Raw genomic sequence first — 17,236 nt, 5'->3', positions numbered from 1 at the left:
AATAAAAGAAAATCGAGACGGGCATCAGAAAAGTTTTTATAAACCAACCAGTTGTTTTCACAGACGCAAGCTTTAAAAAAACCGTTTATAATGGACAAATTCATATCTAGGCGTTGGGTTGCGAAGTGATATGGAATGGAGCAAGCACTCAAGGTCGGTTTGCAGGGTAGCTGAATTGTCTGCATCGGTTTATTAAAAGAATCCTAGGGAACTTATACCAAATACCGGTCTTAATTTGAGGAAGAAATTTCTGAGGATGTACGTCTGGAGTACAGCATTGTATGGTAGTGAAACATGGACTGTGGGAAAACCGGAACAGAAGAGAATCGAAGCATTTGAGATTTGGTGCTATAGACGAATGTTGAAAATTAGGTGGACTGATAAGGTAAGGAATGAGGAGGTTCTATGCAGAATCGGAGAGGAAAGGAATGTGTGGAAAACACTGATAAGGAGAAGGGACAGGATGATAGGACATCTGCTAAGACATGAGGGAATAACTTCCACATGGTACTAGAGGGAGCTGTAGAGGGCAAAAACTGTAGAGGAAGACAGAGATTGGAATACGTCAAGCAAATAATTGAGGACGTAGGTTGCAAGTGCTACTTCTGAGATGAAGAGGTTAGCACAGGAAAGGAATTCGTGGCGGACCGCATCAAACCAGTCAGTAGACTGATGGCCGAAAAAAAAACAAATAGGCGTGTGATTTGATAGTGCCACGCAAAACAAGGGGTGTAAGCACTCTCCACGAGAAACACGACCACACCATAACAGCAACCCCTCCGAATTTTACTGTCGGCACTACACACGGGAAGTTTAAAGAAAAAACTAAACTCATTCCGAATAGACCATGAAGGTCCAAAGGTACCGACTGGCCGCCGTGTCATCCTCAGACCACAGGCATCACTGGATGCGGATATACAGGGCTATTACAAATGATTGAAGCGATTTCATAAATTCACTGTAGCTCCATTCATTGACATATGGTCACGGCACACTACAGATACGTAGAAAAACTCGTAAAGTTTTGTTCGGCTGAAGCCGCACTTCAGGTTTCTGCCGCCAGAGCGCTCGAGAGCGCAGTGAGTCAAAATGGTGACAGGAGCCGAGAAAGCGTATGTCGTGCTTGAAATGCACTCACATCAGTCAGTCATAACAGTGCAACGACACTTCAGGACGAAGTTCAACAAAGATCCACCAACTGCTAACTCCATTCGGCGATGGTATGCGCAGTTTAAAGCTTCTGGATGCCTCTGTAAGGGGAAATCAACGGGTCGGCCTGCAGTGAGCGAAGAAACGGTTGAACGCGTGCGGGCAAGTTTCACGCGTAGCCCACGGAAGTCGACGAATAAAGCAAGCAGGGAGCTAAACGTACCACAGCCGACGGTTTGGAAAATCTTACGGAAAAGGCTAAAGCAGAAGCCTTACCGTTTACAATTGCTACAAGCCCTGACACCCGATGACAAAGTCGAACGCTTTGAATTTTCGGCAACAGCAACAGCTCATGGAAAAGGTTGCGTTCAGTGCGAAACTTGTTTTCAGTGATGAAGCAACATTTTTTCTTCATGGTGAAGTGAACAGACACAATGTGCGAATCTGGGCGGTAGAGAATCCTCATGCATTCGTGCAGCAAATTCGCAATTCACCAAAAGTTAACGTGTTTTGTGCAATCTCACGGTTTAAAGTTTACGGCCCCTTTTTCTTCTGCGAAAAAAACGTTACAGGACACGTGTATCTGGACATGTTGTAAAATTGGCTCGTGCTACAACTGGAGACCGACAGCGCCGACTTCATCTTTCAACAGGATGGTGCTCCACCGCACTTCCATCATGATGTTCCGCATTTCTTAAACAGGAGATTGGAAAACCGATGGATCGGTCGTGGTGGAGATCATGATCAGCAGTTCATGTCATGGCCTCCACGCTCTCCCGACTTAACCCCATGCGATTTCTTTCTGTGGGGTTATGTGAAAGATTCAGTGTTTAAACCTCCTCTACCAAGAAACGTGCCAGAACTGCGAGCCTCGCATCAACGATGCTTGCGAACTCATTGATGGGGACATGCTGCGCCGAGTGTGGGAGGAACTTGATTATCGGCTTGATGTCTGCCGAATCACTAAAGGGGCACATATCGAACATTTGTGAATGCCTAAAAAAATTTGAGTTTTTGTATGTGTGTGCGAAGCATTGTGAAAATATCTCAAATAATAAAGTTATTGTAGAGCTGTGAAATCGCTTCAATCATTTGTAATAACCCTGTAGAGGGGCATGTGGTCAGCACACCGCTCTACCAGCCATATGTCAGTTTCTTAGACCGAAGCCGCTACTTCTCAATCAAGTAGCTCCTCAGTTTGCCTCACAAGGGCTGAGTGCACCCCGTTTGTCAACAGCGCTCGGCAGACCGGTTGGTCACCCATCCAAGTGGTACGCCAGCCCGACAACGCTTAACTTCGGTGATCTGATGGGAACCGGTATTACCACTGCGGCAAAGCCGTTGGCTTAGGGAACTTTGGTTCATTTATAAAGGTGAGCGCGTATACTACACTTCCGCGATCCGTTCTTGATTACTGTCCGATTGTTTAGGGTCTCCATCAGGTTGGATTAGAGATTTTTAGAGGTGTGCTGCAAGATTTGTTATCGGTAGGTTCGAACAACACTCAAGTGGCGCGAAATTGCTCCGTCAACTCAACTGGGTTGAGGGTAAAAGTTCTCATCATTAAATATTACTGGCAAAATTTGGAGAAGCGGCATTTGAAGCTGTCCGCAGAGAAACCCTATTCGCACCAATGTATATTTCGTGTAAGGTCCCCTAAGCTGGCCGGTACGGAGCCACTATACAGTCCTTTTTGCCTTTCTCCTTTTGCTAGTGGAAAGAGAAAGGGAGTGACGTATAGGATGCTTTTACATCTGCATTCGCATCGACCACGGTACGGTGTTTGGCGGATGGTACCTTGTACCACTATTAGTGATTTTCAACTAGGGCGAGGGGGAAAACGACTATTTAAAAGCTTCCGTGTGAGCCCTAATTCCTCACACCTTATCTTCACAGCCCTCACGCGCAATGTACGTTGGCGGCAGTAGAATCGATCTCCAGTCGGCATCAAGCGCCGTTTCTCTAAATTTCCACGATAATGACTCGCAAAGGAACGTCGTCTTCCCTCGAGGGATTCCCATCTGTGTTTACAATGCATCTCCGTAATACGTACGCGCTGATCGAACCTACCGTTAACAAATCTAGCAGCACCGCTCTGAAACGCTTCGATGCGTTCCTTTAACCCGACGTGCTGCTACTAAGTTAGTTAGTTAGCTGCCTGTTCCATTGATCAATCGCACGGTACGGTAGCCGTTATAATGTGGAACGTGTCAAGTGCACAAGAAATGCACAAGTGAAACAAGATTTTTTAATATACAGGTTGTTACAAAAAGGTACGGCCAAACTTTCAGGAAACATTCCTCACACACAAAGAAAGAAAATATGTTATGTGGACATGTGTCCGGAAACATTTACTTTCCATGTTAGAGCTCATTTTATTACTTCTCTTCAAATCACATTAGTCATGGAATGGAAACACACAGCAACAGAACGTACCAGCGTGACTTCAAACACTTTGTTACAGGAAATGTTCAAAATGTCCTCCGTTAGCGAGGATACATGCATCCACCCTCCGTTGCATGGAATCCCTGATGCGCTGATGCAGCCCTGGAGAATGGCGTATTGTATCACAGCCGTCCACAATACGAGCACGAAGAGTCTCTACATTTGGTACCGGGGTTGCGTAGAAAAGAGCTTTCAAATGCCCCCGTAAATGAAAGTCAAGAGGGTTGAGGTCAGGAGAGCGTGGAGGCCACGGAATTGGTCCGCCTCTACCAATCCATCGGTCACCGAATCTGTTGTTGAGAAACGTACGAACACTTCAACTGAAATGTGCAGGAGCTCCATCGTGCATGAACCACATGTTGTGTAGTAAAGGCACATGTTCTAGCAGCACAGGTAGAGTATCCCGTATGAAATCATGATAACGTGCTCCATTGAGCGTAGGTGGAAGAACATGGGGCCCAATCAAGACATCACCAACAATGCCTGCCCAAACGTTCACAGAAAATCTGTGTTGATGACGTGATTGCACAATTGCGTGCGGATTCTCGTCAGCCCACACACGTTGATTGTCAAAATTTACAATTGGAGTGGCCTGCCTGTTCTCCAGATCTAAACCCCATCGAGCGCGTCTGTGATGCTCTCGGTGGACGTATCACTTCACGTCTTCAAACCCCTACGACACTTCAGGAGCTCCGGCAGGCACTGGTGCAAGAGTGGGAGGCTATACCCCAGCAGCTGCTCGACCACCTGATACATAGTATGCCAACCCGTTGTGGGCCTGTGTACGTGTGTATGGTGATCATATCCCAGACTGATGTCGGGGTACATGCGCAGAAAACAGTGGCGTTTCGTAGCACATGTGTTTCGGGATCGTTTTCTCAACTTATCACCAATTCCGTGGACTTGCATATCTGTGTCGTGTGTGTTCCCTACGTGCTATGCTATTAGCGCCAGTTTTGTGTAGTGCCACGTTATGGGGCACCACATTCTGCAATTATCGTTAATTTATGAGCATGATCGTAGTTAGTGATGAGTCTGAACTACCGAGAATAGAGTGGAACGTGTATGGATTCATTGGATGGGGGTATAGAAACTGGTACAGAAAGACGGACTTATGAAGTACTTTTAAACACGTTTTCCGAAACTACCTAGTTCGGCAGCCTACACGGAATAGAAGTATCTTAGACCGTCTAGCTACAAACTGGCCGGATGTTATCGATGGTGTCAGTACAGAGACGGGGGTTAGTGATCATGGTGTCATCACAGCGACTATTGTTATCACAGGTATTAAATCATTCAAGAGGGCCAGGAGAGTGTTTCTGCTAGAAAGAGCAGATAAGCATTTGTTAACACCTCACTTAGGCAACGAATTGCAATCATTTAGTTCCAGAATGATGAACACAGACGAATTACGGGAAAAATTTAAACAGATTCTAAATCGTGCTCTGGACAAGTATTAATTAAGAACGGAAAAGACCCACCTTGGTTTAATAACGAAATTCGGAAAATGCTGAGGAAGCAAAGGTTCAAAAGAAGATACGCAAATGACTACAGGCGAAGATTAGTAGATATTGGCACGTCTGTATAAAGACCTATTTGCGAAGCACACAACAGCTACCAGCGTTACATCTTGGCTGAAAATCTGGAGGAGAGCCCGAAAAAGTTCAGGTCCTATGTAGAATCGCTAAGCGGATATAAGGCTTCCATCCAGTCACTTGTCGACGAGTCTGCTTTGGCAATAGAAGATAGCGAAAGAAAAGCCGAAGTTGTAAGTTCCACGTTTAAGAAGTCGTTCATGCAGGAGAGTCGTAAAAACGTACCGTTGTTTGACCATCGCACAGTGTCCCCTATGGACGACTTAGTAATAAGCATCCTTGGCGTAGAGAAACAACAGAAAGAGTTGAAAGTAAAAACGCCACCAGGTGCGGATGGTATCCCAATTTGCTTTTACAAAGACTACTCTACGTCACCGATATCTCACTTAGTTTCCATTTATAGCGAATCTTTCGTCCAGCCCAAAGTGACAAGCGACTAGAAAAAAGCGCAGGTGACTCATGCACATGGTGGTCCATTGACAGTGACCGGGCCAAATATCTCACGAAATAAGCATAAAACGAAATAACTACAGCGAACGAAACTCGTCTAGCTTGAAGGGGGAAACCAGATGGCGCTATGGTTGACCAACTGGATGGCGCTGCCGTAGGTCAAACGGATATCAACTGCATTTTTTTAAAATAGGAACCCCCGTATTTTATTACATATTCGTGCAGCACGTAAAGAAATATGAATTTTTTAGTTGGACCACTTTTTCGCTTTGTGGTAGATGTAATAGTCACAAACGTGCCTGTGCGGAATTCTGGTGTTTGCGCTAACAGGGGGCGCTGATTCTGCGCAGCACTATGCTCTCTTTCATTTGTGGCACCTTTAGCGATTTGTTTCATGGTTGTTTAATATTAACCGGTGCACTATCAATAGTGTTTAATATTTATGTCATTATGTAGAATATTGGCACTAGACGACATGTCAACCACTGTTTCTTATCTCTTCTTCTTTTTGACAATCTTACTTTTGTCGTGTTCTTCATTTTATTGCTTTTTATTACTGTAATGCCTTTTCTACGTTATAAGCTTATTACAGACTTCAACTATTGTATCGCCCTTTATTTTCTTTGTTTCTATTAATTATTGAAAAGTAGTGTACGCCGACATTAGCGACATCTGGTGAACTTACAACACCAACATCTTGTGGCTACTGTAGGGCAGCTTGTTTTGAACAGTAGTACTACTGACATGTCTCGTGCATATGATGTTACACTCCCGGAAATGGAAACAAGAACACATTGACACCGGTGTGTCAGACCCACCATACTTGCTCCGGACACTGCGAGAGGGCTGTACAAGCAATGATCACACGCACGGCACAGCGGACACACCAGGAACCGCGGTGTTGGCCGTCGAATGGCGCTAGCTGCGCAGCATTTGTGCACCGCCGCCGTCAGTGTCAGCCAGTTTGCCGTGGCATACGGAGCTCCATCGCAGTCTTTAACACTGGTAGCATGCCGCGACAGCGTGGACGTGAACCGTATGTGCAGTTGACGGACTTTGAGCGAGGGCGTATAGTGGGCATGCGGGAGGCCGGGTGGACGTACCGCCGAATTGCTCAACACGTGGGGCGTGAGGTCTCCACAGTACATCGATGTTGTCGCCAGTGGTCGGCGGAAGGTGCACGTGCCCGTCGACCTGGGACCGGACCGCAGCGACGCACGGATGCACGCCAAGACCGTAGGATCCTACGCAGTGCCGTAGGGGACCGCACCGCCACTTCCCAGCAAATTAGGGACACTGTTGCTCCTGGGGTATCGGCGAGGACCATTCGCAACCGTCTCCATGAAGCTGGGCTACGGTCCCGCACACCGTTAGGCCGTCTTCCGCTCACGCCCCAACATCGTGCAGCCCGCCTCCAGTGGTGTCGCGACAGGCGTGAATGGAGGGACGAATGGAGACGTGTCGTCTTCAGCGATGAGAGTCGCTTCTGCCTTGGTGCCAATGATGGTCGTATGCGTGTTTGGCGCCGTGCAGGTGAGCGCCACAATCAGGACTGCATACGACCGAGGCACACAGGGCCAACACCCGGCATCACGGTGTGGGGAGCGATCTCCTACACTGGCCGTACACCACTGGTGATCGTCGAGGGGACACTGAATAGTGCACGGTACATCCAAACCGTCATCGAACCCATCGTTCTACCATTCCTAGACCGGCAAGGGAACTTGCTGTTCCAACAGGACAATGCACGTCCGCATGTATCCCGTGCCACCCAACGTGCTGTAGAAGGTGTAAGTCAACTACCCTGGCCAGCAATATCTCCGGATCTGTCCCCCATTGAGCATGTTTGGGACTGGATGAAGCGTCGTCTCACGCGGTCTGCACGTCCAGCACGAACGCTGGTCCAACTGAGGCGCCAGGTGGAAATGGCATGGCAAGCCGTTCCACAGGACTACATCCAGCATCTCTACGATCGTCTCCATGGGAGAATAGCAGCCTGCATTGCTGCGAAAGGTGGATATACACTGTACTAGTGGCGACATTGTGCATGCTCTGTTGCCTGTGTCTATGTGCCTGTGGTTCTGTCAGTGTGATAATGTGATGTATCTGACGCCAGGAATGTGTCAATAAAGTTTCCCCTTCCTGGGACAATGAATTCACGGTGTTCTTATTTCAATTTCCAGGAGTGTATTTATATGTATCTGACGATGCTGGTGCTGATTCCGTATTTAACATTTGACGATGCCACTATGGCTGCAGTACGTTAGGACTTTGTTTTTATGAAACAGGTATGCCTCTTCATATTTAAAGCACACAAATGTTAATTTTGTCAGTACTACTTTCCATTATGGCCTAGGTATTGTTCTTAAGCTGTAGACAGTTTGCGAGTATATTTATGTTTTTCCCACATTTGCTGCAGATCTGATGATGATCATTCAACACCGAAACAGGTAATCTGTTAACAAAAAGTTTGTGACCATAGACGTAAATTAAAGCAAACTTACAAACGTATAAGTACGTGGCAACACGTAACATTTCGCCAGAGCGGACGGTATTTGCTTCGTGATACGTTACCGGTGTTAAAATGGACCGTTTACCATTTGCGGAAAAGGTCGATATCGTGTTGATGTATGACTATTGAGATCAAAATGCCCAACGGGCGTGTGCTATGTATGCTGCTCGGTATCGTGGACGACATCATCCTAGTTTCCGGACCGTTCGCCGGATAGTTACGTTATTTAAGGAAACAGGAAGTATTCAGCCACGTGTGAAACGTCAGCCACGACCTGCAACAAATGATGATGCCCAAGTAGGTGTTTTAGCTGCTATCGCGGCTAATCCGCACATCAGTAGCAGACAAATTGCGCGAGAATCGGGTATCTCAAAAACGTCGATGGTGAGAATGCTACATCAACATCGATTGAACCCGTACCATCTTTCCATGCACCAGGAATTGCATGGCGACAACTTTGAACGTCATGTACAGTTCTGCCACTGGGCACAAGAGAAATTACGGGACGATGACAGATTTTCTGGACATGTTCTATTTAGCGACGAAGCGTCATTCACCAACAGCGGTAACGTAAACCGGGATAATATGCACTATTGGGCAACAGAAAATCCACGATGTCTGCGACAAGTGGGACATCAGCGACCTTGGCGGGTTAATGTATGGTGCGGCATTATGGGAGGAAGGATAATTGGCCCACATTTTCTCGATGGCAATCTAAATGGTGCAATGTATGATGATTTCCTACGTAATGTTCTACCGACGTTACTACAAGATGTTTCACTGCATGACACAAGGGCGATGTACTTCCAACATGATGGATGTCCGGCACATAGCTCGCGTGCGGTTGAAGCGGTATTGAATAGCATATTTCATGGCAGGTGGATTGGTCGTCGAAGCACCATTCCATGGCCCGCACGTTCACCGGATTTCTTTCTCTGGGGAAAGTTGAAGGATATTTCCTATCGTGATCCACTAACAACGCCTGACAACATGCGTCAGCGCATTGTTAATGCATGTGCGAACATTACGGAAGGCGTTTTGAGAAGAATGTCGTTACACGTATTGCCAAATGCATTGGGGTTGACGCACATCTTTTTGAGCATTTATTGCATTAATGTGGTATTTACAGGTAATCACGCTGTAACAGCTTGGGTTGTCAGAAATGATAAAGTTCACAAAGGTGCATGTATCACACTGGAACAACCGAAATAAAATGTCAGACGTACTAACGTTCTGTATTTTAATTTAAAAAACCTACCTGTTACCAGGTGTTCGCGTAAAATTGTGAGCCATATGCTTCTCACTATTACAGCGCCATCTATCACAAAGCGAAAAAAGTGGTCCAACTAAAACATTCATATTTCTTTACGTTTTTGTTGTTGTTGTTGTGGTCTTCAGTCCTGAGACTGGTTTGATGCAGCTCTCCATGCTACTCTATCCTGTGCAAGCTTCTTCATCTCCCAGTACCTACTGCAACCTACATCCTTCTGAATCTGCTTAGTGTATTCATCTCTTGGTCGCCCCCTACGATTTTTACCCTCCACGCTGCCCTCCAATACTAAATTGGTGATCCCTTGATGCCTCAGAACATGTCCTACCAACCGATCCCTTCTTCTGGTCAAGTTGTGCCACAAACTTCTCTTCTCCCCAATCCTATTCAATACTTCCTCATTAGTTATGTGATATACCCATCTAATCTTCAGCATTATTCTGTATTTCTTTACGTACTACACCAATATGTAATAAAAATGGGGGTTCCTATTTTTAAAAAAACGGACTTGATATCCGTTTGACTTATGGCAGCGCCATCTAGCGGGCCAACCATAGCGCCATCTGGTTTCCCCCTTCAAGCTAGACTAGTTCTTTGTAGTTTTTCGTTTGACGCTTATTTCGTGAGATATCTGGCCCCGTCACTATCAATGGACCACCCTGTATATAAGAAAAGTTAAAGAAGTCGACTCGCAAAATTAAAAGCCAATATCCCTAACATCAGTTTGCTGCAGAATTTTAGGATGCATTCTGAGTACGACTGTAATATATATCTCAGAGGTCGAAAAGCTTATGTCCTCAGTGGACTTTCGCGCGCTGGAGATCATCGCCATCTGTGTGTCGTGTGTGTGCCTCGATTTGTGTTTAGTGTTCTGTCACCGTCACGCATCAACTGTTCACGTGTGCCGTCGCCGTCATCCGTGTTCTGTGCGCCGTGTCACCAAGTGTTTCCTGTTTTTTCGAGTCCAGCGTGAACGGCTTCAGGTTTATTGTTTTTTAATTCATCAGGTGATGAAAATTACAATAAAGGAATAAAAAAGCTTATGTCGACGAATCAGCACGACTTAAGAAAGCATCGCTCGCGCGAAACCCAGTTTGCGCATGATATTCTGCAAATTATGGATGGAGGGCAACATGCAGATTTCATGTTTCTAGATTTGCGAAAAGTATTCACATGATACCCCACTGTAGACTGTTAAAGAAGATATGTGCATTCGGAATAGGCTCGCTGATATGTGACTGGCTCGAAGACTTCTTAAGTAAGAGAACCCTGTATATTGTCCTCGACGGCGAATGTTCGTTGGAGACAGGGGTAACACCAGGATTGTCCCAGGGACTACTGTTGTTCTGTACATACATAAATCACCTGGCAGACAGGGTGGACACCAGTATGTGGCCGTACGCTGATGATGCTGTGGTGTGCAAATGGTTCAAATGGCTCTGAGCACTATGGGACTTAACATCTTAGGTCATCAGTCCCCTAGAACTTAGAACTACTTAAACCTAACTAACCTAAGGACATCACACACATCCATGCCCGAGGCAGGATTCGAACCTGCGACCGTAGCAGTCCCGCGGTTCCGGACTGCAGCGCCTAGAGCCGCAAGACCACTGCGGCCGGCTGTGGTGTGCAGGAACGTGTCGATGATAAGTGACTGTAGGCTGATACAATATGACTTAGACGAAATTTCTGGTTGGTGTGATGAATGGTAGCTGGATGAGCAGGAAAAACAAACTACACTCATTCTCATAAATTAAGGATAATTGCAGAATGTGGTGCCACACAACGTGGCACTACACAAGACTGGTGCTAATAGCATAGGCACATGGTGAACACACACGACACAGATCTCTAAGTCCACGGTATTGGTGATAAGTTGAGAAAACCGTCCCGAAACACTTGTGGTACAAAGCGCCACTGTTTCCTGCGCACGTAGCCCGACATTAACATGTGATATGAGCACCATGCACACGTACACAGGCCGCACAACGGGTTGGCATACTCTGGATCAGGTGGTCGAGCAGCTGCTGGAGTATAGCCTCCCATTCTTGCACCAGTGTCTGTCGGAGCTCCTGAAGTGTCGTAGGAGTTTCAAGACGTGCAGCGATGCGTCGACCGAGAGCATCCCAGACGTTCTCGATGGGGATTAGGTCTGGAGAACAGGCAGGCCACTCCATTCACCTGATAACTTCTGTTTGAAGATATTCCTCCACGATGGCAGCTCGGTGGGGCCGTGCGTTATCATCCATCAGGAGGAAGGTGGGACCCACTGCATCCCTGAAAAGGCGGACTTACTGGTGCAAAATGACATCCCGATACACCTGACCTGTTACAGCTCCTCTGACAAAGACATGCATGGGTGTACGTGCTCCAATCATAATCCCACCCCACACCATCAAACCACGACCTCCATACAGGTCATTTGAAGGACATTAAGGGGTTGGTATCTGGTTTCTGGTTCACGCCAGATGAAAACCCGGCGAGAATCACTGTTCAGACTATACCTGGACTCGTCCGTGAACATGTCCCACTGTTGCAACGACCATGTACTGTGTCCTTGACACCAGGCTTTACGGGCTCTCCTGTGACCAGGGGTCAGTGGAAGCACCTTGCAGGTCTCTGGGTGAATAAACCATGTCTCGTCTGTAGACTGTGTGTCTGGAGACAACTGTTCAAGCGGCTGCAGTAAGGTCCCAAGCAAGGCTACCTGCAGTATTCCGTGGCCGTCTGCGGGCACACGGAGGGTCCGTGCTACGACCTGCTGTGTTTGAACAGCCTCCAGTCGCCCTAGTATTCTACCCCTAGTAACGTCATCAATAGGTGTTCTTTGAGCCATTTTCAACACACAGTCACCATTAGCACGTCTGAAAACGTCTGCACACTTACTCGCTTCACCGTACTCTGACATGCACCAACACACCTCTGCGTATGAGGACTGCTGCCAGCGCCACCGTGCGACGACCGCAGGTCAAATGCACCGCGTGGTCATAACCCGAGGTGATTTAAACACGCAAACCGCCCACCAGAGCGTTCTTTCACCATGTATCATCATTATCCTTAATTTATGAGCTTGTGTGCAGCAATGTTCGGGTATAGTATTACTAGGGTCCTGCTTGACACAGTCACGCTGTTTAAATATCTGTGCATAGCGTTGCGAAGCGATATGAAATGGTACGAGTACGTGAGAAGTGTGGCAGACAGGGTGGGCGAATGGCGAGTTCCAGTTGATGTGCTGGCCCCCCAACTCGCAAGACTTCGGCAATACGAATGAAATAGGACTGGACGTTGGCGCAGTGGCAAAGCGTTGCGCTGTCTGATGAATCTCCATACCCTTTTCATCATGCCGATGGGAAGGCGCGAATCCGACACCTCCTTGACACCTGCTCTGTGGGACAGAGACGATCTGGTGGCTGCTCCATTATGTTCTGGGGAACATTCGCGTGGGCATCCATGAATCAAGTGGAGCTCGTGCAAAGCACCATGCGGCCATGGAGTTACACTGACTGCAGACCACGTGCAGCTCTTCGTGACGGCCATGTTTCGCAATGGCATTGGCATTTTCCAGCAAGATAATGCGCCATGTCACAAGGTCTGGAGTGTGGTGGAGTAGTTCGAGGAACACAGTGGCGAGTTCCAGTTGATGTGCTGGTCGTCGAACTCGCAAGATCTGAACCGATCGAACACATGTGGAATTGAATGTGGCGACAGAGCACATGCCCTCTACCCTCCCCCCCCCCCCCCACCGCACTCTCCGGAATTTACGGGAGTTATGTGACTTGTGTGTACAAATGTGGTGCCAACTCTGTCCAGCGACCTACCCAGCTCCCATTGACTCCATGCCATGACGCATCGCCGGCGTTATCTATGCCACAGGTTGACATACCGGCTTTTAGATATATGGTCATAATTTTCTGGCCGATCAGTGTGTGTTGCTCCTCAAACCAGTGTACGGTGCACGGTGGAGGGTAGATTGTACCGTTGTTAACGATTTTCTTTCCTATGAAGGTCAAAAAACCCGCTAACGACAGGGAGAACGGTGTGCTGACTGCATGCCCATCCGCACCACATCTGATGAAGCTATTATCAGAGGAAGACACGGCGGTCAGTCGGACTCAACTGCCTCGTTCAGGGCCAGAACGCGGAACTTCTTTCTTGTTCGGTTTGGGAATAGGGTGTGGTGTAAATCTGTGTCTTTATGGCTCTGTTACCGCCATCAGTCTGGGTGGAAGTGGGATACTCAGTCATTGGAGAACGATGAGAAGCTACTGCGATAAGGAATACCAGAGTAGACAGTTCAGTTGAAGAAGAGTGGACATCTCTAAAAAGGGCAGTCACAGAAGTCGGACAGACAAACATAGTTACAATTAAGGAAACTGCAAACAAGCTTTGGGCAACAGATGAAACACTACAACTTAAGAAGGAAGTACAAAAACGTTCAAGGAAACACAGGTATACCGTAGTATAAATCAGCTGTTGTCGTTGCTGTTGTATTTGTTGTTGTGGTCTTCAGTCCTGAGACTGGTTCGAAGCAGCTCTCCACGCTACTCTATCCTGTGCAAGCTGCTTCATCTCCCAGTACGTACTGCAGCCTACATCCTTCTGAATCTGCTTACTGAATTCATCTGCTGGTCTCCCTCTACGATTTTTACCTCCCACTCTGTCCTCCAGTAGTAAGCTGGTGATTTCTTAATGTCTCAGACTGAGTCCTATAAACCGACCCCTTCTTTTGATCAAGTTTCTTGCCTACAAATTTCTTGCCTCCCCAGTTCTGTTCAGTACCACCTCATTACTTACGTGATCGACCAATCAAATCTACAACATTCTTCTGTACCACAACATTCCAAAAGCTTCTATTATCTTTTTGTCTCAACTGTTTATCGTCCATGTTTCACTTCCATAGAAGGGTACACTCCGTACAAATACCTGGTACACTCCGTACAAATACCTTGAGAAAAGACGTACAAACATTTAAATCTACATCCGATGCTGGTAAATTTCTCTTCTTCAGAAATGTTTTTCCTGCCACTACCAGTCAATATTTTATATCATCTCTACTTCAGCTATCGTCAGTTATTTTGCTGCCAAAATAGCAAAACTCATCTACTACTTTCTAATCTAATTCTCTCAACGTCTCCTGGTTTTATTCGATTAACTTCCATTATCCTCATTTTACTTTTGTTGATGTTCATCTTATATCCTCCTTTCAAGACACTGTCCATTCCGTTCGACTGCTCTTCCAAGTCCTTATATGTCGCTTAGGAATGAAATAAATAGTAAGAGCAGGGCAGCCAAGGCGAAATGGCTGCTTGCAAGATGGGCAGATTTCGAAAAAAAAAAAAAAAATGATCATTGGGAGGACTGATTCAGTATATAAAAAAAAGTCGATACAACCCTCTGTGAAGCTAAAGGCAATGGTGGTAACATTACGGGTGCTGTGGGAATTCCAGTGTAAAACGAAGAGGAGGGAGCTAATAGATGAAAACAATACAGAGAAGACCTCTATGAGCGGCGAATTTGTCTGATCACGTGAGAAGGAGAAATTGCTGTCGGTATGGCAGAGAAAGTGGATACAGTATTACACTCAGACTTTAAATCAGCTCTCGAAGACTTAAAATCAAATAAGGCAGAAGGGGTAGATAACACTCCATCGAAATTTTTGAATCATTGGTGGAGGTGGTAATCAAACAGCTATTCAAGTTGATGGTTCAAATGGCTCTGAGCACTATGGGACTCAACATCTTAGGTCATAAGTCCCCTAGAACTTAGAACTACTTAAACCTAACTAACCTAAGGACATCACACACACCCATGCCCGAGGGAGGATTCGAACCTGCGACCGTAGCAGTCCCGCGGTTCCGGACTGCAGTGCCAGAACCGCTGACCACCGCGGCCGGCTATTCAAGTTGATCTGTAGAATCTACGAGACTGGTGGCATCCAGACAATTCCGCAGATAGCGAAGGCAAGTGAGTGCGAGTATCATCACACAATCAGCTTAACAGCTCATGCATTGAAGCTGCTGACAAGAATAATATACAGAAGAATGGGAAAGAAAATTGATGATCAGTTTGGCTTTAGGAAAGATAAAGGCACCAGAGAGGAATTGCTGACAGCAAAGATTGATAATGTAAGGAAGATTGAAGAAAATGAAGATACGCTCATAGGTTTTGCCGATCTAGGAAAAGCATCCGAGATTGTAAAATGGTGAACGATGCTCAGAAGTCTGATAAAAATAGGGGTAAGCTATAAGGAGAGGCGGGTAATACACTCCTGGAAATGGAAAAAAGAACACATTGACACCGGTGTGTCAGACCCACCATACTTGCTCCGGACACTGCGAGAGGGCTGTACAAGCAATGATCACACGCACGGCACAGCGGACACACCAGGAACCGCGGTGTTGGCCGTCGAATGGCGCTAGCTGCGCAGCATTTGTGCACCGCCGCTGTCAGTGTCAGCCAGTTTGCCGTGGCATACGGAGCTCCATCGCAATCTTTAACACTGGTAGCATGCCGCGACAGCGTGGACGTGAACCGTATGTGCAGTTGACGGACTTTGAGCGAGGGCGTATAGTGGGCATGCGGGAGGCCGGGTGGACGTACCGCCGAATTGCTCAACACGTGGGGCGTGAGGTCTCCACAGTACATCGATGTTGTCGCCAGTGGTCGGCGGAAGGTGCACGTGCCCGTCGACCTGGGACCGGACCGCAGCGACGCACGGATGCACGCCAAGACCGTAGGATCCTACGCAGTGCCGTAGGGGACCGCACCGCCACTTCCCAGCAAATTAGGGACACTGTTGCTCCTGGGGTATCGGCGAGGACCATTCGCAACCGTCTCCATGAAGCTGGGCTACGGTCCCGCACACCGTTAGGCCGTCTTCCACTCACGCCCCAACATCGTGCAGCCCGCCTCCAGTGGTGTCACGACAGGCGTGAATGGAGGGACGAATGGAGACGTGTCGTCTTCAGCGATTAGAGTCGCTTCTGCCTTGGTGCCAATGATGGTCGTATGCGTGTTTGGCGCCGTGCAGGTGAGCGCCACAATCAGGACTGCATACGACCGAGGCACACAGGGCCAACACCCGGCATCATGGTGTGGGGAGCGATCTCCTACACTGGCCGTACACCACTGGTGATCGTCGAGCGGACACTGAATAGTGCACGGTACATCCAAACCGTCATCGAACCCATCGTTCTACCATTCCTAGACCGGCAAGGGAACTTGCTGTTCCAACAGGACAATGCACGTCCGCATGTATCCCGTGCCACCCAACGTGCTCTAGAAGGTGTAAGTCAACTACCCTGGCCAGCAAGATCTCCGGATCTGTCCCCCATTGAGCATGTTTGGGACTGGATGAAGCGTCGTCTCACGCGGTCTGCACGTCCAGCACGAACGCTGGTCCAACTGAGGCGCCAGGTGGAAATGGCATGGCAAGCCGTTCCACAGGACTACATCCAGCATCTCTACGATCGTCTCCATGGGAGAATAGCAGCCTGCATTGCTGCGAAAGGTGGATATACACTGTACTAGTGCCGACATTGTGCATGCTCTGTTGCCTGTGTCTATGTGCCTGTGGTTCTGTCAGTGTGATCATGTGATGTATCTGACCCCAGGAATGTGTCAATAAAGTTTCCCCTTCCTGGGACAATGAATTCACGGTGTTCTTATTTCAATTTCCAGGAGTGTATACAGTGTGTACAAGAGTCAAGGGGGAATAACAAGAGTGGTCGACCAAGAATGAAGTGCTCGGCTTAAAAATGGTGTACTACACGGATGTAGCATTCCGCCCCTACTATCGAAAAAGCAATGATGGAA

This window comes from Schistocerca cancellata, chromosome 10 (genome assembly GCF_023864275.1).
Source record: "Schistocerca cancellata isolate TAMUIC-IGC-003103 chromosome 10, iqSchCanc2.1, whole genome shotgun sequence".
Lineage (NCBI taxonomy): Eukaryota > Metazoa > Arthropoda > Insecta > Orthoptera > Acrididae > Schistocerca > Schistocerca cancellata.
The sequence above is the reverse complement of the archived record's forward strand: the minus strand, read 5'-3'. Positions refer to the sequence as shown.